The 27,936-nt window shown below is 45.7% G+C and overlaps 1 protein-coding gene across 6 annotated transcripts in view; it reads right to left on the reverse strand.

The window, feature by feature from the left end:
* The window catches only part of CPNE4 (copine 4), a 278,514-nt gene that overhangs the window by 184,844 nt on the left and 65,734 nt on the right, over nt 1-27,936 (reverse strand). For 3 of the 6 annotated variants that reach the window (XM_081882135.1, XM_081882140.1, XM_081882137.1), the window contains exons 2-3: nt 22,272-22,409; nt 14,913-15,122 (exon numbers count right to left, since the gene is read on the reverse strand). The gene's annotated coding sequence lies outside the window, so the exon portion shown is untranslated. Of the gene's footprint in view, nt 1-14,912; nt 15,123-19,476; nt 19,492-22,232; nt 22,410-27,936 lie in introns of those variants that run through there. The other 3 variants (XM_081882136.1, XM_081882139.1, XM_081882138.1) reach the window with 3 other exon arrangements.

Raw genomic sequence — 27,936 nt, forward strand, 5'->3', positions numbered from 1 at the left:
AAATTATGGGGAAGGAGAAACTGGATTTCCTGGGTAATTTTGTTTGGGTCTCTCACCATGAGAGGCTGGCTGTTGCATTTCCTTCCTTGAAGAGAATGCCTTGAGAACAACACTGAAAAAAAGTGTTAGATATGAGATAAATATAGGTTTCACTGCTCATTTGAAAGGCTGCTTGATGAAGGAGTCACGAGGTCAAGTTCGGTAGTCTTGGTTACAGGCCCCACTATTAATCATCCCCCAAACTGCATTCATGACGGTCACATCAGCTATGCTATGCATATTTAAAATTAATAATCTGATTCCCACATCAGCCACATAATCTTATCCATCGCCCATGCACAGAAACTTAGAAATTGCTTTTTAAAGTTTTGGCTGCCTTCAGCTGTTAAAGCCCTAAACGGCCTTGGCCCAGTATATACCTGAAGGAGCGTCTCCACTGCCATTGTTCAGCCCAGACACTGAGGTCCAGCGCTGAGGGCCTTCCGGCAGTTCCCTCACTGTGAAGCTACAGAGAATCAGGCAGAGGACCTTCTCGGTGGTGGCATCCGCCCTGTGGAACGCCATCCCATCAGATGTCAAGGAAATAAACAACTATCTAAGGTTTAGAAGATATCTGAAGGCAGCCCTGTTTAGGGAAGTTTTTAATGTGTGATGTTTATTGTGTTTTTAATATCCTATTGGGACGCAGGTGGCACTGTGGTCTAAACCACTGAGCCTAGGGCCTGCTGATCAGAAGGTTGGCGGTTTGAATCCCCGCAATGGGGTGAGCTCCCATTCCTCGGCCCCAGCTCCTGCCCACCTATCAGTTCGAAAGCACGTCAAGTGCAAGTAGATAAATAGGTACCACTCCGGTGGGAAGGTAAACGGCGTTTCCATGTGCCGCTCTGGTTCGCCAGAAGCGGCTTAGTCATGCTGGCCACATGACCCAGAAGCTGTACGCCGGCTCCCTCGGCCTACAGAGCGAGATGAGAGCCGCAACCCCAGAGTCGTTCGCAACTGCACTTAACTGTCAGGGGTACCTTTACCTTTACCTTTAATATCCTGTTGGAAGCTGCCCAGAGTGGCTGGGGAGGCCCAGCCAGATGGGCAGGGTTTAAGTAATAATTTATTATTATTACTGTCATTTTATGCAGACTGGAGGAACAGCCACCACAAGCACCCAAAGCCACAAGTGACCAGCTGTGACCTTGTATGTACTACAACCTAACTCATGCTGGAATTTTTCCATATAAGCCCGTACTCTGGTGGGATGGCAAGGAGGAGGAAAAAATTGGATCCCATAAGCCAGAGGTAGGAAACCTCTAGACTGCCAGCTGAATTCAGCCCACAAAGGGTTCAGATTCACCCTGTAAGGTTGTTCTCCCCAAACATGAGGCCATATGTGATGTCAGGTGTGGGGGAAAGAGAGACGTAGCTATCAATACACGATTGATTGATTGATTGATTGATTGATTGATTGATTGCATTTATATCCCACTTTTTCCCTCTAAGGAACTCCAGGTGGCTTCTAAAGGCAATCTGACCTACCATATTTTTCGCTCTATAAGACGCACCAGACCACAAGACGCACCTAGTTTTTGGAGGAAGAAAACAAGGGGGGAAATATTCTGAATCTCAGAAGCCAGAACAGCAAGAGGGATCGCTGCGTAGTGAAAGCAGCAATCCCTCTTGCTGTTCTGGCTTCTGGAATAGCTGTGCAGCCTGCATTCGCTCTATAAGATGCACACACATTTCCCCTTACTTTCCCTAACAACCAAAAGCAGCCATCTTTCAAAATTGTCCAAATTCTGCAACACAGTTCCCTAGCCAAATAACATGTCAAAAAAAATTGTTTAGGGTGGTAAAATTGGCACATAAATGCACAGAGTGAAAAGAGCATTCTATTGGGGGAAATTGCTTTGCAAAAAAAAAAAAAAAAGAGTGCCTTTTAGGAGAAATTCTCTGGTGAATTTTCATGAGGACTTTTATTTATTTTAAATTGCAAAATGATGTGAACAACTAAATTTAAGACTCCCTACCCAACGCATTTCACTGCTTGATTAGGAAAACAAGATGGTGCCCTTCACCCTTGGCAAAATTCCACATTTAATTAATAAATTATTATTATTATTATTATTATTATTATTATTATTATTATTATTATTATTTATACCCCGTCCATCTGGTTGGGTTTCCCCAGCCACACTGGGCGGCTTACAGCATAGTAAAACATCAAACATTAAAAACTTCCTGATACAGGGCTGCCTTCAGATGCCTTCTAAAAGTCAGATAGTTGTTGTTGTTGTTGTCCCACATACAGCTTGCAGTTGACTCTTACTTCAACGTGGCCACAAGACAATGACCTCCACCTCATCTAAGAGCTAAGGTACATGCAGGTCTGTTTTCTAACAGTTCACTGCTGCTCTAGGCCAGGCATAGGCAAACTCGGCCCTCCAGATGTTTTGGGACTACAACTCCCATCACCCCTGACCACTGGTACTGTTAGCTAGGGATGATGGGAGTTGTAGTCCCAAAACATCTGGAGGGCTGAGTTTGCCTATGCCTGCTCTAGGCACACCACCACCAGTAGCAGCATCTTCTGGTAGAGGCCACCAGAGCTTACCGATTCAATCCAAGGGTAGAGTCCTTTTTAAATAGGCTCTATTTGTCACTTTCTGAGATGCTTCCTGTCCTGTGCCATATCAAAGCAGAAGTTCATTAATATACTAAAGTGCAGGACTACCCAATGTGAGGCTTCTCAGATCTTACTGGACTCCAGCTCCCATCAGCCCTTGCCAGCATAGGCAATGGTCAGGGTTGGTGGGAGTTGTTGTAGTTTAACAACAACTTAGAGGCTAGCTCTGCTACGCTGCCTCTAACTGTTTTGCTCTTTGGATTGGAATGCGGGTGGGGAGCGCTACGCACATGATATCTAGAGCTAGTTTAAAGTCAAGTTAGAGTACAGTATTCCCGCCCGCTGCACCTTCTAGCCATTGGAAAAAGAAACACGAAATGAATTTCATTTTCTATCCCAAAGGTTCCATAAGCTGCTCAGAATTTAAAGCAACCTTTCAATCAAAGACTAGACAAGACTGTTTTGTTTTTACGTGTTTTTAAGATACTCCCTTCGCCACTGATAGTAGAAGCTTCACCAGCAAGTGTCTGTGTTATGCCTCTGTGCCTATATTCCACCTGGGCATGCACAGGAAACTATTCTAGCAACCACCCCAGAAAATATCAAATCAGTGTAGTAGCAGGTCACTTACTGAACCAGTCCTACTTAAATAACCAGAGGGCATTTCTAATGCTCCTCCTTTTCAATACATATCTGGCAAACTCAGGTAGAAAACCTGGATATTTCCCCACAGTTTTGAAAGGAACCGAGCCTATGCCACTTCAGTTTTATTTATTAAAACCGAAGCTGTTCCCAGAACATTAAAACACACACACACACGCACACACATAGCGCACATTTTTTTAAAAGCAACAACAACAACCACATCGTAATAGGTCATCCCAATAAAATCTTAGTAAAGGTAAAGGGACCCCTGACCATTAGGTCCAGTTGTGGCTGACTCTGGGGTTGCGGCGCTCATCTCGCTTTATTGGCCGAGGGAGCCGGAGTACAGCTTCCAGGTCATGTGGCTAGCATGACTAAGCCACTTCTGGCAAACCACAGCAGCGCACGGAAACGCCATTTACCTTCCCGCCGGAGCGGTACCTATTTATCTACTTGCACTTTGACGTGCTTTCGAACTGCTAGGTTGGCAGGAGCAAGAACCGAGCAATGGGAGCTCACCCCGTCGCGGGGATTCGAACCGCCAACCTTCTGATCGGCAAGTCCTAGCCTCTGTGGTTTAACCCACAGCACCACCCGCGTCCCCAAAATCTTAGTACAATAATACAAATCTGTATTTTTAGTGGAGAAATGTGCCCCCCAAGCCTCTCTATCAGTTTCCCACCCCCTGGACTTTCCTAAGACCAGACTCCCTCTCTAGCCTTACACACACACATATCCAAGACACTGGTGCTGCTTTTCATCCTCTTTCAAAGTTTCTACTGTGTCCCTGGATTTTGCCTCTGGCTTCCATAGATGGAGGCTAGAGAGGGGTGTATGAGCAGCTTTAGGAATTAGCTGAGGCTGCATTCAGACATGGCATTTATCATGTCAGCTTTACCAATTATACCAGTAGCCTTTCTGCTCCGATTTCTAACGCTCCTTTCACACTGCAGTACCTATGTGCTGCCACGTCGTGCAAAATTCCATCCACGCCAGCAGGTACTGCAGCAGGAACTCTGCCTCCGTCCAACAACTGTTGAGCAGAGGTCTGTTCTGCAGCTTTCCTTAAAACTGAGCAGCCAATCCAGAGGTGCGTATGATGCTCCAGAAGCAGAATCCTTGCATTCTGCAGGGTCCAGGTGATCCTGCCCCGTCTCTGCAGGATCACCTGGGCCCTGCAGAACAGCTGTAAATCCTGGAAATTAAGTGGTGCTTGTGGAACATTTCCTGCACCCTGCAGGATCATGGACACCCCTACACAAATCATGATTTTCTGGATGTCCAGGCTTGTACACTGTTTTTTTTTTTTCTGGAAGCAAATAAAATGGAAACTACACCTGTGTTTTATTCTGTTTGGCTTCCAGAAGTGGCTTTTATATCACATGATAGCTCAGTGTTGAAATGGATACTCAACAGCCTGTCCATTTTGTAAGTGGAATTTTTGACCATTGAACCATCCCCATAATCTTTGAATTTTTGGCTTTACTAGTGTCCCTGCCATCCTTCCGGTCAAATCCCAATTGAATTAAAAAACCAACAGAACATGGCATCTACTGTGGGTCTTTTTCATGTGGTAGGAATACACGGGCATGAAAAAAGATTTAAAACTGTCAGTCACCAAATCAGGATTACTACAAATGCCTGAAACATAAATTACTTCCAGTGTGATGTTTCACCAGACATATACATGACCATTTTAAGTCTGAGATAAAAAATCTCAAATTTTTGTAATGAAATGTTGCAACTTAAAATATTAATATTATTTATTAAATTTGGTTACCACTTTATACCTGTAGATCTCAAGATGCATCTGATTAAGTGAGTGGGATAGGCTGCAATCCTAAGCATACTTACCTGGAAGTAAGTTCCATTGAACTGAAAAGAACTTACTTCAGAGTAGATATGGTTGAAATTATAAATGAACCGTTAGTCTGTTCATTAACTTTGTCTTTAAGTTACCATAAGGCTCTCAATTGTTTTTTCCTACAAAATACTGGAAATTCACTAACTTTGAAAGAGAACACAGAGGAAAATTACTGATATATAAATATATGCTGATGTGGCTGAGATATGCATATCTATTGTGTGCTATGATATATGAAAAAGAACGTATTTCCACATTTGTGGATTATGAAGTGGGATAAAGATTTGTGCAAATTAAATCAATTGTAGCAGAATGCAAAATGCCAGATGAAGGTGTGAATTAATGTTGGAACAGATTGTTCACACATCGCTAGTCCTATACTATCTAACCCGGGAGTATGAACTCAATGGGACTCACCTCTGAATAGGCATGCATATGATTGCACTGTGTAATTCTAGCAAATGTGTTCTGGATTGCAACCTTAAGAAAATGCCTTACCAATAGTCTCTAGCCAATCTCCCATATAATCCAATGCTTCTGAGATGAACTTTAAATGTGTTCCAAAGAGCCCCAGACAAAGGTCTTAATATTTGCTTCATTGAATTCCTATAGTTTCCCCTTTTTCTTATTTAAGACTAAACAATGGAGGGGAGGGCATATTGAAAATTGGGGAGAAAGATCAAACCAGAGTCATGGAAGGCGATAGTGATGTGCACTTCTAATTACATCTAAAAGAGCAACAGATCTATTAGAAGATATTGCCTGCTTCGGTTGTACGTCTGACCTAAACATGCTGACCATGATCGAACACCAAGTAATCCATGGTTACATGTACTGCATTCACTGGACTTGAACATCAACTTGCATTTCGATTGTGGCCACTGTGTGGAAATAGTTCCCTTGATTTCAAAGTTCCCGTTGCTATAATGTGTTCAGCATACATTTTCAATCAGGATCAATAGGTTGGAGCCTAAGGAGACTTGGGGCTCATCCAGATTGCCTTTGGCACCACATTTCTAGGCACAGGTCTGAGCTTTAAAGCTCTGTGACTGAGCATTCGGGGTGGTTTGTTGTTTTTTCCCCCACAGTGTTTTCCGTTGGGAAAACCGCAACTGACAACTGAGTTTTCTGAAGACTGCCATTTGCTTTGATTCAGCAGTAAAATGCTGGTTTCCCCAGGAAAACATGGTGCAAAAAGGAAGTATGGTGCAAAAGGAAGTCTGGATGAGCCCTTAAAGAAGTTTTCAGAAGGAAACTTTCCTGTCCTCTCCGCTACAACTCCCTGAAAAGCATCTCTGTATAATTAAGGGGCCCTCCTGAGCTATGTGGGATAGGCAACAGGGGAGGAGGAAACAGAAAACTTTCCTTCCAGGAATGAAAAATTAATTTATCAGAGAATCCAAGTCATAGAAACATAAGAAACAGTCTTATACCAAGGTAGACAGATTATCTATCAAGCATGATATTGTCTACACTGACCCTTTCCTGAGTGAGCAGATGTATTACTTCTATGAGATGGCAAAGGTTCTGCTACATTCATGCCACCAGTTGGTAGGCTCTAGACTTTAAAAACATAATCCCCTACAATGACTTCAACTTTTCTGCAATAATTCAGTGGGGCACCTCAAAAAGAGATGCTCTAACACAAAGTTATTTAATCAGGTTTAAAGCCAGGTACATAGCAAATGACAAATTGCAATCTTAGGATCCATATACAGGCAGCGCTCCCAGCCGGTTTTAATATCAAATGTGCCGTATAAAGATTAACCAAGTTCCCAGACTAACCTCAGTTCATCAATGGAAAATAATGGATATGAATTATTTTGAGGCAGTATCATCAAAGCTGCACAAAATCAGAAGACAGGCTTTAAAAAGAGCACCGTGAACTCGTATTTTGTTTTATCTACCATGTCTAAAATTAATCAGAGGGTTTAAACATTTCTTGGAGAAAAATTAACAAAATCACCACATTGTCTAGCTGTATGTTTATGTTTACACGGCCCCAAAGCAAATGTGGAACTAATCATGAAGGATCACATATGCAGAAAAACTGGAATGCAAAGCTAATTTTAATCAACAGAAAATTGACTGCTTAAAAGGAAACTCTGTTTCTGGAACTAGATGCTGCCAATAGCTCACTTTACCGTGCCTAAGTGACGACACTGGAAGAAGTTGCCAGAGAGAAAAATGAAAGGAAGGTGGAAACAAGATAAGGAACGGAGACAAGAGAAGAATCAAGCAAGTCATGTAATTGGATTGCACCAATATACCTGAAAAGGAGATGAAGGGCCCATAGCTGTCAACGTTTCCCTTTTTTTTAAATTCCCTTATTCCGAATAGGATTCCTCGCAAGAAAAGGGAAAAGTTAACAGCTATGGAAGGGCCAGCTGTCAATTACAAACAGTGACATTTATTTAACACAACTGTAGATTGCTAATGGATATTGTTGGCCAAATGTGCATGATCAAATTATGGCTTAGTAAACCAGGATATGTAGAAGCTTTGTGCAAACAGCTTTGCTCTTCCCTTTGCATAAGCAGAAAAACAACTCAGGAAGTCACAGTTAACTATAGTTCCCAGGAGGTGCAAACTTACAGGCTTCCGGTTGGCCACTGTGAGACCAGGATGTGCAGCAGGAAGACGCTTATACAAAATCAGACTGTTGGTCTACACTGAAGTTCAGCAGCTCTCCAGGGTTCCAGATAAGGAGTCTTCCCTAGATAAGGAGTCTTAGAGATGCCTGGGCCCAAATGCATACAAAGCAGATGCTCTATCACTGAGTTACAGCCCTGTTTACCAGATGAGCTTTTGGTTCTTTAACCAGGAACTATTGTTAATGGCTTCCAAATCCTGAATGTTCAAAAGGTTTCAAATCCTGTTCTTGGACTGCATGTAATGGGAAACTTCCTTCCTTCCTTCCTGAGGCTGCATGCAGGAGTAAAAGGTAAAGGTAAAGGGACCCCTGACCATTAGGTCCAGTCATGACCGACTCTGGGGTTACGGCGCTCATCTTGCTTTACTGGCCGAAGGAGCCAGTGTACAGCTTCTGGGTCATGTGGCCAGCATGACTAAGCCACTTCTGGCGAACCAGAGCAGCGCACAGAAACGCCGTTTACCTTCCCGCCAGAGCGGTACCTATTTATCTACTTGCACTTTGACGTGCTTTTGAACTGCTAGGTTGGCAGGAGCAGGGACTGAGCAACGGGAGCTCACCCCGTCACCATAAACCCAGCAGGGCCAGATTTTGGTAATATGGCACCCTGAGTGAGGACAAAATCTGGTTCCCTCCACTCAATGTTCCTTTTGGCAGAGTTGCTTTTTATGGATATTCTCTGTAGGCACCTGTATACAAAAGGCATTATACTATTATTATTATTATTATTATTATTATTATTATTATTATTATTTTGCATCCACTCAGCTTAGTGCTGAACCCAGTGCTCTTCAGTTAAGGCAGTTCACCCCTTCAGCTGCCTTCACAATGATTAGAAAAACACAGCAGTGCACATGCAATGCGTGAAAGTAATCCTTTTTGCATTCTGATCGGAGGCTTGCTTACTCACAAGCCCACTTCATTTCACTGGTGCTTACTACTAGTGTGTTTAGGATTACAGCCTTAGCTTTAGATAACCACGCAGGTTTGAGAAACCCGGCTCTACCATTTTCCCAACGTTTACATTACAGAAAAAGATTGCAGCTCAGAGCACAAGATGTGTTCGCTGGTATCTCCAGCGAAAAGGAATTGGGTAGTAGATGGCAGCAAAGATCACCTGCTACTGCTACTGATCTACCCCATCTCTGTCACAGTCAGTTCCTGGTGAATTACAATAGGGGTGACCAAGCTGTGGTCTTCCAGATGTTTCTCTCCCATCAGATCTACCAGCACAGCTAATGGTTCAGGGATGATGAGAGTTGCAGCCTACAAAACACGGAGGTCATCACATTGACAATTCCCAACTGAGAGAATCACAAGAAAACTAAAGGCACACCCTGTGGATACTATCCATGTTTGGAAATACCTTTTTAAGAGAGAGACTTGCGCCTGACTTTATACACCACTGTTGGCACACTGGTTGGAAATAAGTTCATGGGGGCAGCAAGAATATTACTGGCACAAAAATGGAAGGAAGAAGAATTACCGACGAAAGAAGAATGGAGGGTGAAATTAATGGACTATGCAGAATTAGACAAACTAACAGGAAGGATCCGCAATCTGCGGGACCAGAAATTCACAGAAGACTGGTGTAAATTTACAGACTATTTGAAAAGTAATAGTGATGATCAAACTACGTTTGTAGGTTTGCAAGAAGTTTTGTGAGGTGAATTATTGGAACTATTGCAAAAATGGACTAAGGGGAGGATGGTTAGTTAAGATAATTAAAGGCAAGATGAATTTAAGAAATGCATAAGAAGTGGTTAAAACAGGGGATCATCAGAGGTGCTGATGGAAGTCCAAAAAAGAAAAAGAAAAGAAAGATTGTATAAGTGGTGAAGTTTTGTGGTATGTATTATAATTTATATGTTAAAATTAATAAAAATTATAAAAAAGGAAATAAGTCCATGGGGCTTACTCCTGGATAAGTGCATACAGGATTGCAAAATAACACCAGTGGATGCAATAAGATTTACTTCCACAGGAGCCTGCATAGGATCGCCTTCCACATATTTCAGTGGAACTAGCTCTGACAAAAGAGTGAAAGCCACAGGCTTATGTGGAAGTAAAGCCTATTTCATTCATCCTACACACACATCCTACCCTGGGAGTAAGTTCAGCGGAGTTGTTGGGGTGGTTAAGCGGGCCCAAACCTCAGGTCTGGACCCTGGGTCTCCTTTCCCTTCTTCTCCTACCCTACTCGTTGAACTTTTCTAAAACAAAAAACTTTGCTTACAAGGTGGCTGAGCATGATGCCAAAGATTGCTACCAGTCACCTGCCATCTGAATATTCCTAGAGACAAATCTGTGTATTGACTCTGTTCCCCGAGTCGTTTTCGGTGCCTAGCAATGCCCATGGGGTAAGTCTAATAGAATTCAGAGGGGCTCACCCCTGAGCACACACATATTGCAGTGTTTCACGTTCAGTAAGTATCATTAGAATTGCAGTATTAGAACTCCAAGTGGCAAGGCCAAACTTACTAAGGTAAAGGTAAAGGGACCCCTGACCATTAGGTCCAGTTGTGGCCGACTCTGGGATTTCAGCACTCATCTCACTTTATTGGCTGAGGGAGCCGGCATACAGCTTCTGGGTCATGTGGCCAGCATGACTAAGCCGCTTCTGGTGAACCAGAGCAGCACACAGAAACGCCATTTACCTTCCCACCGGAGTGGTACCTATTTATCTACTTGTACGAGCTTTTGAACTGCTAGGTTGGCAGGAGCAGGGACAAAGGGAGCTCACCCACTCACAGGGATTCGAACCGCCAACCTTCTGATCGGCAGGTCCTAGGCTCTGTGGTTTAACCCACAGCGCCACCCACGTCCCTTCCCAAACTTATTACTCCAATGCAAAATCCATTTGACTCTAGCAAGTGTCTGAAGAACTTCAGTCTTAGAATGGCAACCTTGAGCTGCAACTCTAAGCTTCTTATTCAGATGCAAAATTCATTAAAATGAATGTGGCATATGCTAAATAAATGTCTTTGGGGTTTGGGGAAATATTCCTATTTTTCACAGCTGTGCTTGAAGTTGCAATCCTATCAAAGCCCCCCCGCCCCCCCGGGATTTTGGTCCAATTCAAATAGAACATCAAACATGTAAGAAAATTACACCTGTGCACCATCTCCAATACACACAGTGTCTCTTTTAAACCAGGATTCTCAGATGCCAGTATGCATGCAGTGTTTGCATGCTAGCAGGGCACCCACAGAACTCTGGCATGCTAACAGGGAATGCTTCAGTGAAGTGACCTGGTTTACAATACAATCCTATGCAGACCTATTAAGAATAAATCCAGCTGCAAGGATAGTGAGTGTAGGTTGAGGAACCTGAACCACACACTGCCTGCCAAAAATGCATGGAACCGTTTTTCTTACACACCCACATTAACCAGCCTTTTACATGCATATAGTCATGTACGCCTAAGTAAACACGCACAGGCTTTTTAATAATTGAGGCTCCGTACGCTTCACTTCTTTGAACATTTTTATTTCCCATGTTTGATAGCTTTTGGTGTTGTTTCTAATTTATCTTATGCTTCTTTGTGCTGGTTTTCTGCTGGGGTAGGGGGCTCTACTGAAATTCCAGCTTTTCATATTGATGGTTTCTGTTTGATTGCAAGCGTATTTTACTAAATGAATGAATAAATAAATAAGCCACCCATTAATGGGTGGCACATAAATGACTAAAATCATATCAAACTGGACAACATCCTTGTTTCTGAAACCGGTTTCAACTCTTGCTACCACATCCCCTGGCAATGAGTTCCAAAGAATGCTACATCCCATAAAACGGTTGTTCTTTCAAGTCCCTGCAAGCTTTTTGCATTAGGCAAATTCCTGGTCCGCTCTCCAGATCCTCAAGCAAAGCATCTACACCAGGGTTTCCCGAAGTCGGGTCTCCAGCTGTTTTTGGACTACAAGTCCCATCACCCCTAGCTAGCAGGACCAGTAGTCAAGGATGGTGGGAATTGTAGTCCAAAAACAGCTGGAGACCCAAGTTCGGGAAGCCCTAATCTACACTACCTCAAAGCTTTGCTTCTGACCATTCTGACTGTGCATCAAGAGGGTGATGCCATTAATGTGGCATATTTATTATATATTTGACTCAGAGTTTCCTTATGCAGTCTGAAAGTTCTAGTTACTTGGGACAAATGCGTAGATAGGTGGTGTCAGCACTGAACGCAAGGAACACCATTTACCCTGCATTGCACTTATGTTCAAGAAAGCACAGCTCTGTATTTTCCCAGTATACCAAGACCCAACCACTGGCCCACCTAAGTCTGACACAGCAACTCTCCAAGGAACCCCAAAAAACAAACAAGGAGTATTCTGAATAAGCCCTTCCCCTGTATCTTTTATTGATATTGGTAAACAGCTCTTGCAGCTTTCAAAAATGCAACAAATACAGTTCAAAAATACAACGCTCCACCCCCATCCAAAAAAAAGCCAGAATAAAAGAAATCTGAACATTGAATCTTAATAAAATAATGAACAGTTGTTTATGCGCATCCTTTCTTGTTGACACGAACTCAAGCCCAAAGGTCTTTTTCTGGGGTGGGACAACTGGCCATCTGCAGGCAAACGGAAGCCAATGTACCTCTACCATTGCAAAGCTGGGCTCAGATTCTCCTTATCCCTCCCCAAACATTGGGGTGAAGGGTGAAGCCCTGAAATTCACTTTGGAATCCTTTCCCCCTCTTCAGGAAAGGAGAGAGAATCTTTCGTGGCATTTTCATTCAGGTTATAATCCTATGCCTACTTACTTGAAAGGAAGTCCCATTGATCACAGTGGGACTTATTTCTGAGTAAAGATGCCTAGGATCAAGAGGCACGAAGCACTTCCCGAATCACAGACAAATTCAGGAGAGAAGTTGAAAGGGGGAGGGGATCCAAATGTACATCCTAGCCAATCCAGGTTTTCAGAAAAGAAGCCAATTTGAAAGCAACAAAAATGCTACTACTCAAGACAAGGCTGCAATTATCTCTGAGGTTAAATGTGCCTTAGGAACACTAGAAATGTGAGCAATTTTACAGTCCTCTTTTTATTTAGTGGATTTGTTAGTCGCCTTTCAAAACACAGTATTTTCCCAAAGAGGTCTCCCAAAAGCTATCCTTTCTTACTTTCTAATGATGTTTCCCGTTAATGCCAATGTTCCCGATACTATTTGTGACAAATGCTGCTTCCTTAAGTTTTCCCTAAGCCATTAATAACTGTATATATATATATTTTTCACGCACACACACTCATTGCTTCATTTGGGTTGTCCTGTGGTTATTACGCAAACGCAGCAAGTGTTTTAGGTAGATCTGTGAACTGGCCCCAATATTATTGTTTATTAATACTGGTAACCCACCACACATGTAAAACGTAAGGTGGAAGAAGTCAACGCAGCAACAGATTTGAACCCAGAACTCACCCAAGTTCCAGTTACTGCTCCTGTGCACCAAACTCCCATTTGCCTCTCAAAAAATTGCCCTACACTGCCCAGAGAACAAGACATTCAAATAGAAGGCATGCCAGTAAACACTTGGGGTTATATTGGGTCTGGGGAAATACTTATTGACACATTATGCAGTGTATTCTTTTTGTAAACGATGGCTTCAGCCTGGGCTCTCATCAGAAAATGAAAGCACAGTGTTAGGCATGCCTACTCAGAACGCAGCCCAGCTCAGGCTCAGACCTAGGTAATAAGGAGCACAGGACTGCAGCTCAGGTATGAAGAATCACCAGATGATCAGAAATCACTGCTGAGCACAGCACAGCTGAAGAGAGATAGAAAGGCTTCAATGCCAGGTGTCAGATTCTGAAACTCAACAGGGATATGACGTCTATCGGTGGGTACTTTGAGCCAAAAAAAAAAATAGAAGTTGTTGGTGAACTGGGTATGATGATGATGATGATGACTGATAATGACCAATTATCCACCCTTCTTCACCCTAAGGTCCCGACACGGGTTACAACATTAAAACACAATATTAAAAAACCCAGCTCAGAACAATTTACAATGGCAGAAATAAGGTGGGTTTTAAAACTCTACACCTCAAGTGTCAAAAGCCAGGGTTAAGAAGTGCATTTTCAGCATTCACCAGAAGCTGTGCACCTCTGTGGGGAAGGAGTGCCACAACTTAGGGGGCTGCCACAGATACCCAAAGTAACCGGGAGGGAGAACGGAGCTGTGCAAGGATTTTGAAACAGAGAGACCAGTACAGGAGATGATTATCTAACGTTTTGAAACAAAACGCCCATCGAGGAGTTTTCTTTTTATAGAGAATATTGTTTTTCAAGATATTCCTTACACTTAATAACTGATACATATATATATATACATACACTTATACCAGTAACTGCCACCGACAACGAGGCTGCTTCCTCTCTCAACTTTACCCAGATGGGAAATAAGTGCAAGGCAAAGAGTCTGCAGTAGCTGTGGGAGCCCATGCAGTGAGGGCAGCGCTGGGGGGGAGAGAGACTCACGCTCTCGCCAACTTGGGCTGGGGTCCCTTTGCAAAGACATAAAAGGGATCCCGACGAATGGAGCCCAATGAGTGCCCTATTTCCCCTCAATCAGTGGCGTAGCGTGGGGGGTGCAGGCTGCACCGGGCGCAACATCTGGGGGTTAGGGTTAGGGGGTGCAAATCCACGGGTTAGGGGGCGCAAATTACTTGCCTTGCCCCAGGTGCTGACAACCCACGCTACGCCACTGCCCTCAATAACCTGAACAGAGCACAACCCGCTTCCAATAGCTCAGCTGGCGAGAGCATGCTGCTGCTAACACCAAGGTTGCAGGTTCGATCCCCGCATGGGACAGCTGCCTATTCCTGCATTTCAGGAGGGTTGGACTAGATGACCCCCAGGGTCCCTTCCCCGCTGGACAACTCTATGAAAAAAAAAGGGACCGTTTTGTTTCCCGTGGACTCGAAATCACAGCTCTTTGCCCAAGAGTCCGGGGTCCCCAACTTCCCCCGGGAGACCCCCGTAACTGAGAGAGGCGAGAGGCGCTGCGTAACGTGGGAACGCGCGTCTGGGAGGGAGAGAAAGAAAGACAGACACCCCACTGGAGAGAAAAAGTTAGCCAGCATGCCTTTTGGGAGGGTGGGATGCAAAGCGGAGCAGCCGAGGGGAAGCCGCCTTACCTGAGCCAGGGATCTGGCAGGAATGGAGCGCTCCGCGAACCGGCTCTTTCTCGCTCCCTCGCAGGACGGAGGGGCTCCTGCCGCGCTCTTGGCAAATCCTCGCTCGCAGCTAGCGGGGCGCTCAGGGAGCCGGTGGGGCGCTCGGGAGTTTCATCCCTCCAGGAAGCCGGGCTCCATCCCTCCGCGCTCTCGGGCTCCGCTCGCCTCTGACTGAGGAGGAGGAGAAGGCAGAGCGAGAGAGAGAGAGAGGCTGGGCTGGGCTGGGCTGGGCTGGGCGCGGGCGGAGAGGCAGCTCCGCGCAGCGAGAGACGCCCGCCTTCTGGAGCGCGCGCGGGCGCCTGGGCTGAAAAGGAGGCGGAGAAACCCCGCGCGCGCGCCCCCTGGAGGCATCGGGCAGGCACAGCGCCTCCCCTCGCCTCCCCTTTATATTTATAATAAGCTCTCCGGTGGGTTTTTTTCTCTCCCTCCCCCCCCCCGGCGCATTTTCTTTTTTCTTTTTGCAAGCCGAATACTCCCCGGGGGCCGTTTGCCTTAAGAATATACTGCCCGCTCAGTTAAAGTTCTTTCAAGTGTGTCAATTGCTACCAGGCTCAGCGCGAAGCTGAGTGGAGCTAAAGAGAACGAGATGTGTGTTCTGGTTTCCCAAATGAAGGGTCAGGTAGAATCGTAGAGTTGGATCCCTGAGGATCCTCTAGCCCAACCCCCTGCAATAGGCAGCTGTCCCAAACGGGGATCGAACCTGCAACCTTGGTGTTATCAGCACCACGCTCTGAACCAACTGAGCTGTGCAAAAGGTAAAGTTAAGGGACCCCGACCATTAGGTCCAGTCGTGGCCAATTCTGGGGTTGCGGCGCTCATCTCGCTTTATCGGCCGAGGGAGCCAGCGTACAGCTTCCAGGTCACGTGGCCAGCATGACTAAGCCGCTTCTGGCGAACCAGAGCAGCGCACGGAAACGCCGTTTACCTTCCCGCCGGAGCGGTACCTATTTATCTACTGGCACTTTGACGTGCTTTCAAACTGCTAGATTGGCAGGAGCAGCGACCGAGCAACGGGAGCTCACCCCGTCGCAGGGATTCGAACCGCCGACCTTCTGATTGGCAAGTCCTAGGCTCTGTGGTTTAACCCACAGCGCCACCCGCGTCCCTTGTGCAAAAGGTACTGTTTGTCCAAAAACCGAAAACCTCCTGGCATTTTATGGGACTGAAAGTTTTTATGAGGACGCTTTTATTTTTCCCCCTCCTCTAGCTCGGGGCTGGTTATAGCCCTTAGGGGGTGGGCAAAGGATTATGCCCCCCAACAGAAAAAAAAGGCTGCCTATGGAAGGGCTTCAGTCCTAGTCCTGGAAGAAATCTGAAATCCTCTGCACCTTTGCCAAACATTTGAATCAGCGTTAGGAGCCGTGAGGCAACATGCCACAACGTGGGAGCTCCTGAAGATAAGGAATAGCCTTAAACCTATGAGCAGGGCCTGCCATAAAACTTTTCTATCCCATGAGGTGACCAGCCCCAGGGGTGCCCTCCTCGGAACATTACTGCATGTTAATGCGCTGTGAAGGATATCGTGCCATGCTGTGGCATTCCAAAGCACGGTTTGAGGTGTTGGAATTAAACTCTAGTTCCCATTAGCAGAGGAGGCGGAAGTCAGCCTTGGGTCGTTTGACCCTTTAATTAGTTCTTCCCTGCCCCCCTCCTTTGCAAGACACTCTTTTAAAGTTTAAATAACAGATAACTTTTGCTTAGTGTGCTTGCAATTGTAGACAATGCAATGCCGGTGGATGTTTCTTACATTGCCAATACATCTGACGTAGATCAAACTATTGCAGCAGATTGGTTAACTCTGAGGCAGACAACAGCACAATACAACATGCCTGCTTCTGTAATTGTTAAGACTGTTAACTAACTGCCATAACTGAACTAATTGCCACAACTGCCACACAGTTCTTGCCCTTTGCACATGCATTTTGGATGCTGACATCCCACATGAGGCGGGTGTGAGGAGCCCCAGGCCTGGGAGCTGAATCTGACTCTCCTGTCCTCTCCATCCTTCCCCTGGGACTCTCAACAGGCCATATCCCTCACTAGTCTCAAGCACTTCTGCTCAGTTGGGATGCCCTCATGTCTTTTGCCTGTCAAGATAGATAGGTGTGTGTGTGTGTGTGTGTGTGTGTGTGTGTGTGTGTGACTTTTGTGTGGCCTCACTTACAAAGGAATGGTGCACCCATTTTGGTCTCTGGCCAAATATTGTTAAATTTGCCCATGGCAAGTCTATGTTTATACACAAATTTTTCCATGTGTTGCAAGTTTGTACAGTGGTACCTCGGGTTAAAGGGACGTGGGTGGCGCTGTGGGTTAAACCTCAGCGCCTAGGACTTGCCGATCGCATGGTCGGCAGTTCGAATCCTCGTGGCGGGGTGCGCTCCCCTCGTTCAGTCCCAGCGCCTGCCAACCTAGCAGTTCGAAAGCATCCCCGGGTGCAAGTAGATAAATAGGGACCGCTTACCAGCAGGAAGGTAAACGGCGTTCCGTGTGCTGCACTGGCTCGCCAGATGCAGCTTGTCACGCTGACCACAAGAATATCTCCCGCTTGGACTACTGCAATGCGCTCTACGTGGGGCTACCTTTGAAGGTGACTCGGAAACTACAACTAATCCAGAATGCGGCAGCTAGACTGGTGACTGGGGGCAGCCGCCGAGACCACATAACACCGGTCTTGAAAGACCTACATTGGCTCCCAGTACGTTTCCGAGCACAATTCAAAGTGCTGGTGTTGACCTTTAAAGCCCTAAACGGCCTCGGCCCAGTATACCTGAAGGAGCGTCTCCACCCCCATCGTTCTGCCCGGACGCTGAGGTCCAGCGCCGAGGGCCTTCTGGCGGTTCCCTCATTACGAGAAGCAAAGCTACAGGGAACCAGGCAGAGGGCCTTCTCGGTAGTGGCACCCGCCTTGTGGAACGCCCTCCCATCAGATGTCAAAGCGATAAATAACTACCTGACATTCAGAAGACATCTTAAGGCAGCCCTGTTCAGGGAAGTTTTTAATCTGTGATATTTTAGTGTATTTCTGGTTTTTATGGAAGCCGCCCAGAGTGGCTGGGGAAACCCAGCCAGATGGGCGGGGTACAAATAATAAATTATTATTATTATTATTATTAATATTCTGAATCTCAGAAGCCAGAACAGCAAGAGGGATCGCTGCACAGTGAAAGCAGCAATCCCTCTTGCTGTTCTGGCTTCTGTGATAGCTGCACAACCTGCATTCGCTCCATAAGACGCACACACATTTCCCCTTACTTTTTAGGAGGGAAAAAGTGAGTCTTATAGAGCATAAAATACAGTAATTTGTTCCGGAGGTCCGTTCTTAACCTGAAACTGTTCTTAACCTGAAGCACCATTTTAGCTAATGGGGCCTCCCACTGCTGCCATGCCACCGGAGCATGATTTCTGTTCTCATCCTGAAGCAAAGTTCTTAACCTGAAGCACTATTTCTGAGTTAGTGGAGTCTGTAACCTGAAGCGTATGTAACCTGAAGCGTATGTAACCCGAGGTACCACTGTACATAACAGTGTTAGGAACATAGGAAACTGCCTTATACCCCATCTAAACATTGATCCATCTAGCAAAGTATTGCCTGCACTATGTGGCAGTGTTCTTCAGGGTTTCCAACAGTAGACATTCCCAGCCCTGCCAGGGAGATGCTGGAGATTTGAACCCAGAACCTTCTGCATGAAATGCAAATGCTTTCTCACTGAGCTATGGATGAGACCTCAGATGTGCCACCTCACATTCAAGAATGGCAGAAAGGTAATATACAAATGTTGGTACATTTGTACATCCATTTACATTGAATAAATGATTTGATATCCCTTAATGGTGCCGCTTCAACCTGCCTCATGGTGGGCCTCGCCCTGCCTGGGTCTGCCTAGGCAAACCGCCACTCTCCCTAGATCTGTGTAGCAAAGGTTTACTGAGCCCAGAAATACCACCTGGCCCTGTCTTTGACGCACATCCACAAACAATATATTACTTGGGAAGCCAGTTCCTCATGGGAAGAGGGCATGAAGCCGTGATGAATATCCCCGCCGCCGCCGCCCCGGTGAATTAAAGTGCTTGGCAAACTGGCAAATCCTTGTCACACTGGTGCAGAGCATGGACTTTGAGATGCATGAAGTGCAGGAATTAACCCGTGGTTGCCGTAGCCCACAGGATGATTGGTCACCAGAAGGCTTCCACGGTAAAGGGGGGGGGGGACATCCAGCAACAACAACAACTTATAATGGAGAGCCAGCCTTCCCTGCCAACAAGCCCTCGCTCTCTAATGAGGATGTATTAACAACTGCCAGGATTTTATCTCACTTTATCTTATTGCTGGAAACACATTAAAGATTCGTCTTAGTGCAGATAGGCAGCGCATATGGAAATAATGCTTTTTCATTGAGCATGTGGCATGATTATTGAAAGTAGACTAAAACCCTCACGCAACCTCAAAGATGTACAAGACCCAATGAGCATCTGCAAAAAATAAACATAATTCCCTGCTGTAATTCTGAGTGAGATTTACATCTACGTGTAACAGTTCCTCCTAATCATCGGTTTCCTGTGTATTTTCCCCTTACCTCCTTCCTGTACCCATTACTGTCAATGTACAAGGCGGTGTTGTCTTCCTAGTTCCTTATTTAGAACACCTATGGCAAAACAGCTTAAGGTTTTAACCATTTCTGATCTTCAGCAGCAAAGTTCATTTTCACATCTTGGGTTTGTATACAAGATATCAGGGGTTAATAACACCAGGGACATTGATTTCATCCTAGTGTCCTATGCTAGTCCTATCAGAGGAATATGGAATATGATGACTAAGGAATGCAAAAGAAAGAACAGATTTTCTTAATTTGCAGTGCAATCTTAACCATGTCTACTCAGAAGCAAATCCTTTTTAATTCCATTGGAATTATTCCCAGTTCAGTGGAATTAGGATCCTATCATTGCAGCTCAAACACATTTAGCCAATGTTTGGTCTGTATATATAGGCCTAGGTTGTCCATCTTCCATAATTCCTTGTTGTGATTAGAGCACAGAATTGAGTTTCTGAATGTCATTGACATAATATGTGTCATGAAATCCTAAAATTGTGGAGTTGGAAGGGACCCCAAGGTTCATCTAGTCCAACCCCCTGCAGTGCAGTAATCTTTTGCCCAACGTGGGGCTCAAACCCACAACTGAGATTTAGAATCTATTGCTCTACCAACTGAGCTATCCCTTCAAGCAGTCGCAGCCTTCCTGGGTGTAGCAAAAGCAGACTGTGAATGGGGTGATTTGGGGTATGTAGCGAGGACCAAAGACATGCCAGCATACTGTATTTACATAGCCACCTGTCAGGTCTGCCTCTAGATCCCAGCTCACAGAGGACCAACGCCCGGTGGATATAATATACAAAGTCTTTATTGAAGTTTAGTTTCCATTTCAAGGCTCTGGGCGCGCAGACCCACGTCTCGACGCTAGACCGGCTAAGTCCCCTCTGACTCACTGCTCCTCCCACACCAGTTTAAGATCCTCGCCCGGCTCCACCTCCTACGCTGTTCTTTCCTTCGCTGGGTCTTTCTGCCCTCTGGGGTCTCCTCCTTCCTGGACTCTTCTGACGCTGACCCCCCTTGGTCTTCCCCTTCCTTCCGGCGGGCTTTAGGACCTGGCTCCCTACCCGGGCTCCCTGCTGTGCCGCTCGCCTGTACATTTGAACTTGGCGCGCGCGCCCAGCCGGTAACCTTCCTCCTGACCGTTTCCCCGCTTCCTGATGTGGGTGTGACCAAACCTGACTCCTCTCCTCCCTCTGGTGGTGAGAAGACTGGTCCCGATTCCTGGGACTCCCCCTCCCCACTGCGCTCTGGTGGGGAAGCTGGTCCTGATTTCCAACTGCTGCTCAGGGACTCCCCGCTGGCCCCTTCCTCCTGGGGCTTCCCCCCTGGAACCCCCCTCGCTCTGGCCATCGGCGCTCCCTTCTGCGAGTCCTCCGATTCGCTGGAGAGGCTTGTGGAATAACTCTTTCCACTGTCACTGCCTGCGCCCCCCTCGGACTCCTCCTCCTCACTCTCCATTTGCTCCCCCTCCTGTGTCTCTCCTCCTGAACCCCTGACACCACCGCATTCACAGAACTACCTGCCCAGAACTTCCTGGTTACAGTTGTTCACCAGGAAACAGCTTGCATGGATATCAAATGTATTGTGAGGATTGGCTCTTCCAGTTGTTGTTGTTTTAAAAATACATTTCTGTCTCTCGTGGTTTTGCAAGCATCTGTGCACCACAATTCCTCTTTTATTTAAAAGAGGAATGCACAGCTCAGCCGCTGAACTTTGCATAGGTTAGATCCCATGGTCAATCCTTTGAAAAGTCCAGGACCCTGGAGAGCAACTGAGTACTGAACCAATGGAACTGACTTAGTCAAGTAAAAGGAGTTTCTCGTTCCCACATCCTTCCTGTCCCTTATTTGCATGCATCCCCCCCCCCCTTCCACCATACTACACCTTGACAAAGAACAAGAAGCAGCCCCAGAGGTTTAAGGGCAAATATCAAGTTAAGGTTTAAGCGTGCTGCAAACTGAGCAGGTTATTCAATCAAACATGTATATCACCAATGCATCTTAGGTATTGCTTCCTCCACTTCTTCCCTCTATCTTTCCATGCCTATATACTTTTTTTGCCCTTTTTCAAACTGTATAATCTTGTATTTCTAAGAAGTTGCTTAGTCACATTCACCATGTCCTTGCATCAGGCGGGGGCTCCGGTGGGAGTGAATTCTGGCTTGTGGGACCAAATTGTTTGTCTTTACACAAGAACCCCAAGAACTACCAACGAGTGCCAGGTACAAAAGTTGTACAGTTCGTATTAAAGAGCAGGGCACTCCTGAGCAGCTTCTGAGCCTAGAGATTTGTTTTCTGTGTGAGATCAGAACTCACAGTCCTTTCATATAAAAGTCCGTCCCTGGTTACCTTCCTTCATTTAAGCTGCCCAATTTAGACAGGAAAAGTTGTTTTGCTATCATTACTGTTGCTGATCTATCACCCCAGAAATTGACTATAGAGAATACAAATCTACCTTCCACCAACCACTAATCTAGTGCATATTGTTCCAGAGAAATACTGGGGGGAAATTATAGACAAACACAACGTGCTTCATCTTAAGTATACGATCATCATTTAACTGCTCCAAGAGGAATATTTTTAAAGCATGCTTCCTGTCTTTGCTTGTCTCATAAACCAGCCTGGGGATGGGGGTGGCAGAGCCACAGAGCCTAGACATTATTATGTATAGAAGAAACAGCCTTGAATCTCACCCTGTGGTTATTTATATATCACTCTGATATGCTTCTCACCAGTTCGACTCTTTGCTAGATTTAACTGCTAAGTCTCCATCCAGCACTGCTGAAGAGATCAGGTTTTCCTCCCCACCAATAGGATGTTCAGCTGTTCCAAGGAAGAAAGGCAGAGGAACCAAAAATACCATCTTCTTCCTGTGGGTGGCATCAAAATATCTTTAGTATACAAAAGGTTTGTTCCGAAAGAGAGACAGAAAGCAGAGAGAGAGAGAGAGAGAGAGAGATTATTTGGGAGAGAAAGGATTCTATTTTTGCCAGTGTTCTCACATGACTTTTTAAAAAAATAAATTAAAAAGTCATTTAAATTAACACAACAATTTTAAATAAATCAGTGCCACAATACTACAAGCATTATGACTATCACCTTTAGTCACGCATGGTGGTACCTTGGTTTAAGTACTTAATTCGTTTCAGAGGTCCGTTCTTAACCTGAAACTGTTCTTAACCTGAAGCATCACTTTAGCTAATGGGGCCTCCCGCTGCCGCCGCACGATTTCTGTTCTCATCCTGAAGCAAAGTTCTTAACCTGAAGCACTATTTCTGGGTTAGCGGAGTCTGTAACCTGAAGCGTATGTAACCCGAGGTACCACTGTACTATGTAAGTGGTGGGGAACTTCAGGTGGAGGGGCCAAAAGCGGCCCTCAGCTCCTCCCTGCCTGGCCCTTGATCCTCTCCATTGGCCACCCCCTTCACTGGCCATGCTTTGATAATGCTTCTGGAGAGTAGAGAGGAGTCTGTGGATGTGTGTAGAAACCAGCCTACTATACAAAGCTAAAACTTACATTTGCTCTACCCACACATGTCCCTGCTCCTTGCCCACCACTGGGATGTGGGGCCCCAGGAAATCCCCTAGAAGGGAATGTGGCGCTCAGGTGGGAAAAGCTTCTGTTTCCCTGTGCTATGCAGATTTTGCAAGCAGAATGCTGCAGAGAAGTATCTAGGGAAGGAAGTACCCAATGGCAATGGTCATTGCAATGCACTGGTTCCATCTGAATGCATTGGGTGTTCTCAGGGATCATCACTACATCAACATAACTGCTTACACGGTGGTTTTTAGGGGACAACTACAAAGGGGTAGTTTTTAGGGACTAGCTTCAAATGGTTGAACCCATTGTGAACGCATTGAACCTCAGCTGTCTGGAAACTTAAACAGTGGTCTTTAGGTATCATATCCAAAGGACTAGAGCCACAAGGGTCCCTGAGGTTTCCGTCAGCAACCCCTGAACTGCAATGGCCCATCATCATAGACATAGGGATACATTGGATTGAGATTGAGAGACCCAGAGTTCAGCAGGAGCCCAAAATAAACATAAAACCCCACAAGTATATAGAACGAACCAGAAGCAACCTTTCTTATTTTAGTCATGCTACATTCAAGCGATTTTGAATTCTGGTGCTGGAGGAGACTCTTGAGAGTCCCATGGACTGCAAGAAGATCAAACCTATCCATTCTGAAGGAAATCAGCCCTGAGTCCTCACTGGAAGTACAGATCCTGAAGTTGAGTCTCCAATACTTTGGCCACCTCATGAGAAGAGAAGACTCCCTGGAAAAGACCCTGATGTTGGGAAAGATTGAGGGCACAAGGAGAAGGGGACAAGAGAAGGCGAAAATGGTTGGACCGTGTTCTCGAAGCTACCAACATAAGTTTGACCAAACTGCGGGAGGCAGTGGAAGACAGAAGTGCCTGGCGTGCTCTGGTCCATGGGGTCATGAAGAGTAAGACATGACTAAACGACTAAACAACATTCAAGGGAACTTCTGGAGAGAAATGTGTGGAAACACAAGCACAGGGGACACACACAATGCTCACCCATTAGGGCAGGGAAATTGGTGCCCTCCAGAGCTTGGACTACAACCTCTCATACAGAACTCAAAAACACCCACAGGGCTCCCAACTTCTCATATGGAGCTCAAAACCACCCACAGAGCTGCAGGATCACCATCCCTGCTATGAGGGGAATAGTTGTAACAAATCTTGGGGCAAGGGCTTTAGGTTCTCATGGGCGCAACACATTTCCTACTCCTGTTGAAAGGCTAAAACAGCAGTGAGGAACCTGTGCCCTCCATATTTTTGTGGGACTCCAACTCCTATCAACCCCTGCCAGCATGGCAAAGGGAAAGGAAGATGGAAGATGTAGTCCAATTACATCTGAAGGGCCCCCAGGCCCCCACCCCCAAACTAAAGTGCCAATCCTACCTTAACATATTTGCTAGGGGGCAAGCCCCATTGAGCACAGTAGGGTTTACTTCTGAGTAAACATGCATAGGACAGGTCAAGGAATGTCGGGAGGAGGTGCCAGTCCCCAGGAGGGAGCAATTATTTTGAAGGCTAGGAAGGGTTTTGAGCTCCCAACCCCAAGTCCCTTGTCTCATGAGGTTCCGTAACAATGTTTCTGGGGTATATTTTATTTAGAAAGATTTAGAGACTGCTTATATTACAAAACTCTCGAAGCAGTGTGCACCCTACAGCATCCTAAAACCCACAAAACTGTTAAAAAAACAAGCATGCACGAAATAGTTCCCAATAAAAACACAGATAAAATCAGGAAAACGATACGTGCAGCAGATTCCGCCTTTTCTTGCCAAATATCAATTCGCCAACAGAGCAACACAAACTGGTTTGTAAAACTAAATTTAAACATCAGCTTGTGACTCAGAACATGATGCTGCCATCTGGCAAAAGCGTTGAAAGTCCCACAGCAAGAGCAGATGTATCATTCATGTTTTCTAAACCAGGGTCCCTTGGCCTCTTCCATAGATGCTTCCCATATCATGTGGAAGCGCCAATCATGTGGGCTTGTCCTGATCCCCTTGATCTGTCCCGTAAGCCTTATACCGACCGAGAACATCATCAGCCTAGCTCAGAATTGTCTACACTGATTGGCCGTGGTTCTCCAGGATTTCGGATAGAAGTCTCTCCTAGCCCTTCGTGGAGATGAACCTGGGGTCTTCTGTGTGCAAAGCAGATACTCTGCCACTGAGCTATGTCCCACTGCACCTGTTGATAGTGGCAAAGAAAAATAACAAAAAATATCATTCTGCCCAGACTCTGAGGTCCAGCTCTGAGGGTCTTCTGGTGGTTCCTTCACTGCGAGAAGCAAAGTTACAGGGAACCAGGCAGAGGGCCTTCTCGGTAGTGGCACCTGCCCTGTGGAACACCCTCCCACCAGATGTCAAAGGGAAAAAAAACTACCAGACTTTTAGGAGGCAACTGAAGGCAGCCCTGTTTAGGGAAGCTTTTAATATCTGAAGGACTATTGTATTTTAATATTTAGTTGGAAGCCGCCCAGAGTTGTTGTTGTTGTTGTTGTTGCTGCTGCTGCTGCTGCTGATATCTTCATGGTGCTATCTAGAATGAGATTACATTCTGAAGCCCTTGCTTTAGACTCCTTGCTGGACTCAAACTCCCATCAGTCCCAGCCAGAATGGCCAATGGACAGGAATGGCAGGGGCTGTAGTCCCCACAATATCTGAAGGATCAGAGGTTTCCTGTCCCTGCCTGCCTTGGACCTTATCTTCAACCTGCTCTGTTTCCCAAAACCTGAACTATTGACCCTTGTACTGCTGAGGTCACCATGCAGAACATAGCACCATGGAAGCCATCTGCAATATTCTGTTTTAGAAGCCTGGTCTAGATTGATGTGTGACTGTTGATTTTACTATCCCCTTCAGTTAATTAAAATAAAAGCACCTGTCATGCGATAGAAGTCTTTTCCAGCTGACAAGTCTTTCATTTATTCTTATGAACCTGGGGATCAGTGTTATCCCAGGCAGGGGGAAGAGAGAGCTGGGTTTTTCCACTCGTAAATCACCCTGCTTTGGAATACATAGAATCTAGCTGTTTCACAGGCTGGCTAAGAGACTGAAGACAAAGCCATGACATGCAGAGGGATGCAGAATTATACCCAAGGCAGAAAACCATCCCAATCCTCTCATCAATTTGGCAATAACATGCTGAACAAACAACTGCCCTGAGCTTCTGCCAGTGCATCCTTGCTTGTGTGGGACTCAAAGCCACAATTTGAATTAAAGAAGACGATCAAGAGCAAGAAATATTGGAATGATGGGACTATGATTACCTGTTATGGAGACTAGATAAATCACTTTAGAGTTGCTCTCATGGCTTTTGCCTTCACCTGATCCCCACAGCTGAATTAGACCTACAACATTCAAGTTTTGCCTGATATTTCATTTCTCCTTACACATATTGAAACAGTCAATTTGAATACAATAGTGTACGTGGCCTTGAGGGGTGTATGGGGTAGTTCCTCTGGTGGAGAACATGTCATGCTCCTTCTGAGGTAGTTTGTCCACCTTTGGTCCCCACCCTGCACTCACCTCTCACCTGTGGCTCCTAGAATCTGTCAGCATGCGACAGCAGACACACCTTGGGAACGGCTTAGACTGGCTGGCTTCTTCTTTGGCGATCACTCGTAGCCGAGTAAGATTGTCTTCCATAAACACGGTTTTAACAATGAGTCACTAAGTGACTGTGGAGGCCAATTCTGGATCCACACATCCTTCCACAGTGGGGACATTGGTTTCCAGGTGGGATCTGATCACGGTGTCGATTTGCCAAGTGTGCCTTCCTCCTAGCACGTTTCTCCCTTGCATCCTGAGTTTGAGTGTCTTCAAAGCCCATGACACCTTTGGTAAAGGCTGTTCTCCAACTGGAGCGCTTGCAGGCCAGTGTGATGACGGTAGCCAAAGGCTCTCCTTCTGTGAGTTAGGGACTTTGCCTGCATGCAGAGACAGGCTCCAGAGGATTGAGCAGATGGGACCAATAGAGGGTCCAATGGTCAAGAAGGCAGTTTCTGCATGTGCTGTAGAGGGAAGTGAGGGGCAGATGGGGCTTGGCAACCTGGGAAGATAGTCCATCTAGGAGAAGGAAAACTCTACCCTAAACCTCTGCTGCCTTGTGGGATATCTTTGGGAGAAGAAAAGGCTAAGGAGTAAACCCTACACAAATCCAGGTTGGAGTCCCTAAGATGGTTGGGTGGTGCCTTGTATGGCTTCTTCTTGCAGCTCCTGCAGCCAAGCTGATGCCAAACATATTCCTCTGATTTCCTTTATACCACATCAGTGAGGCTGAGAGGGGGGTTGTCATCTGGGCAGCCCAGGACCTCCATACACACTGCCCATGCTTGCGCCCTTGGGTGTAATTAACTTTGCCTCCTTTAATTCCCACCACCATTCCTCCATTTTGGGTAAAAATACATTCTTCCATCCATGTCCATATTAAAATCTCTCCACTGTGCTCACATACTGGAATAAAAGTCCATTTTTTTCTTATTATACTGTACAGTAGTACCTCGGGTTAAGAACTTAATTCGTTCCGGAGGTCCGTTCTTAACCTGAAACTGTTCTTAAACTGAAGCACCACTTTAGCTAATGGGGCCTCCCGCTGCCGCCGCACTGCCAGAGCATGATTTCTGTTCTCATCCTGAAGCAAAGTTCTTAACCTGCGGTACTATTTCTGGGTTAGTGGAGTCTGTAACCTGAAGCGTATGTAACCCAAGGTACCACTGTATATCCTTTAATTTATGCCCAGTTCCATATGCTCAAATTCCATTTCCTGTTGTTGTCCATTTCCTGTTTTTACGACAGTTGAATTGAATTGAGTTTATTACGGTCATAGACCAGAGAAACATAAAACAACAA

The sequence above is a fragment of the Podarcis erhardii genome (assembly GCF_964252035.2).
Source record: "Podarcis erhardii genome assembly, chromosome: 12".
NCBI classification, from domain to species: domain Eukaryota; kingdom Metazoa; phylum Chordata; class Lepidosauria; order Squamata; family Lacertidae; genus Podarcis; species Podarcis erhardii.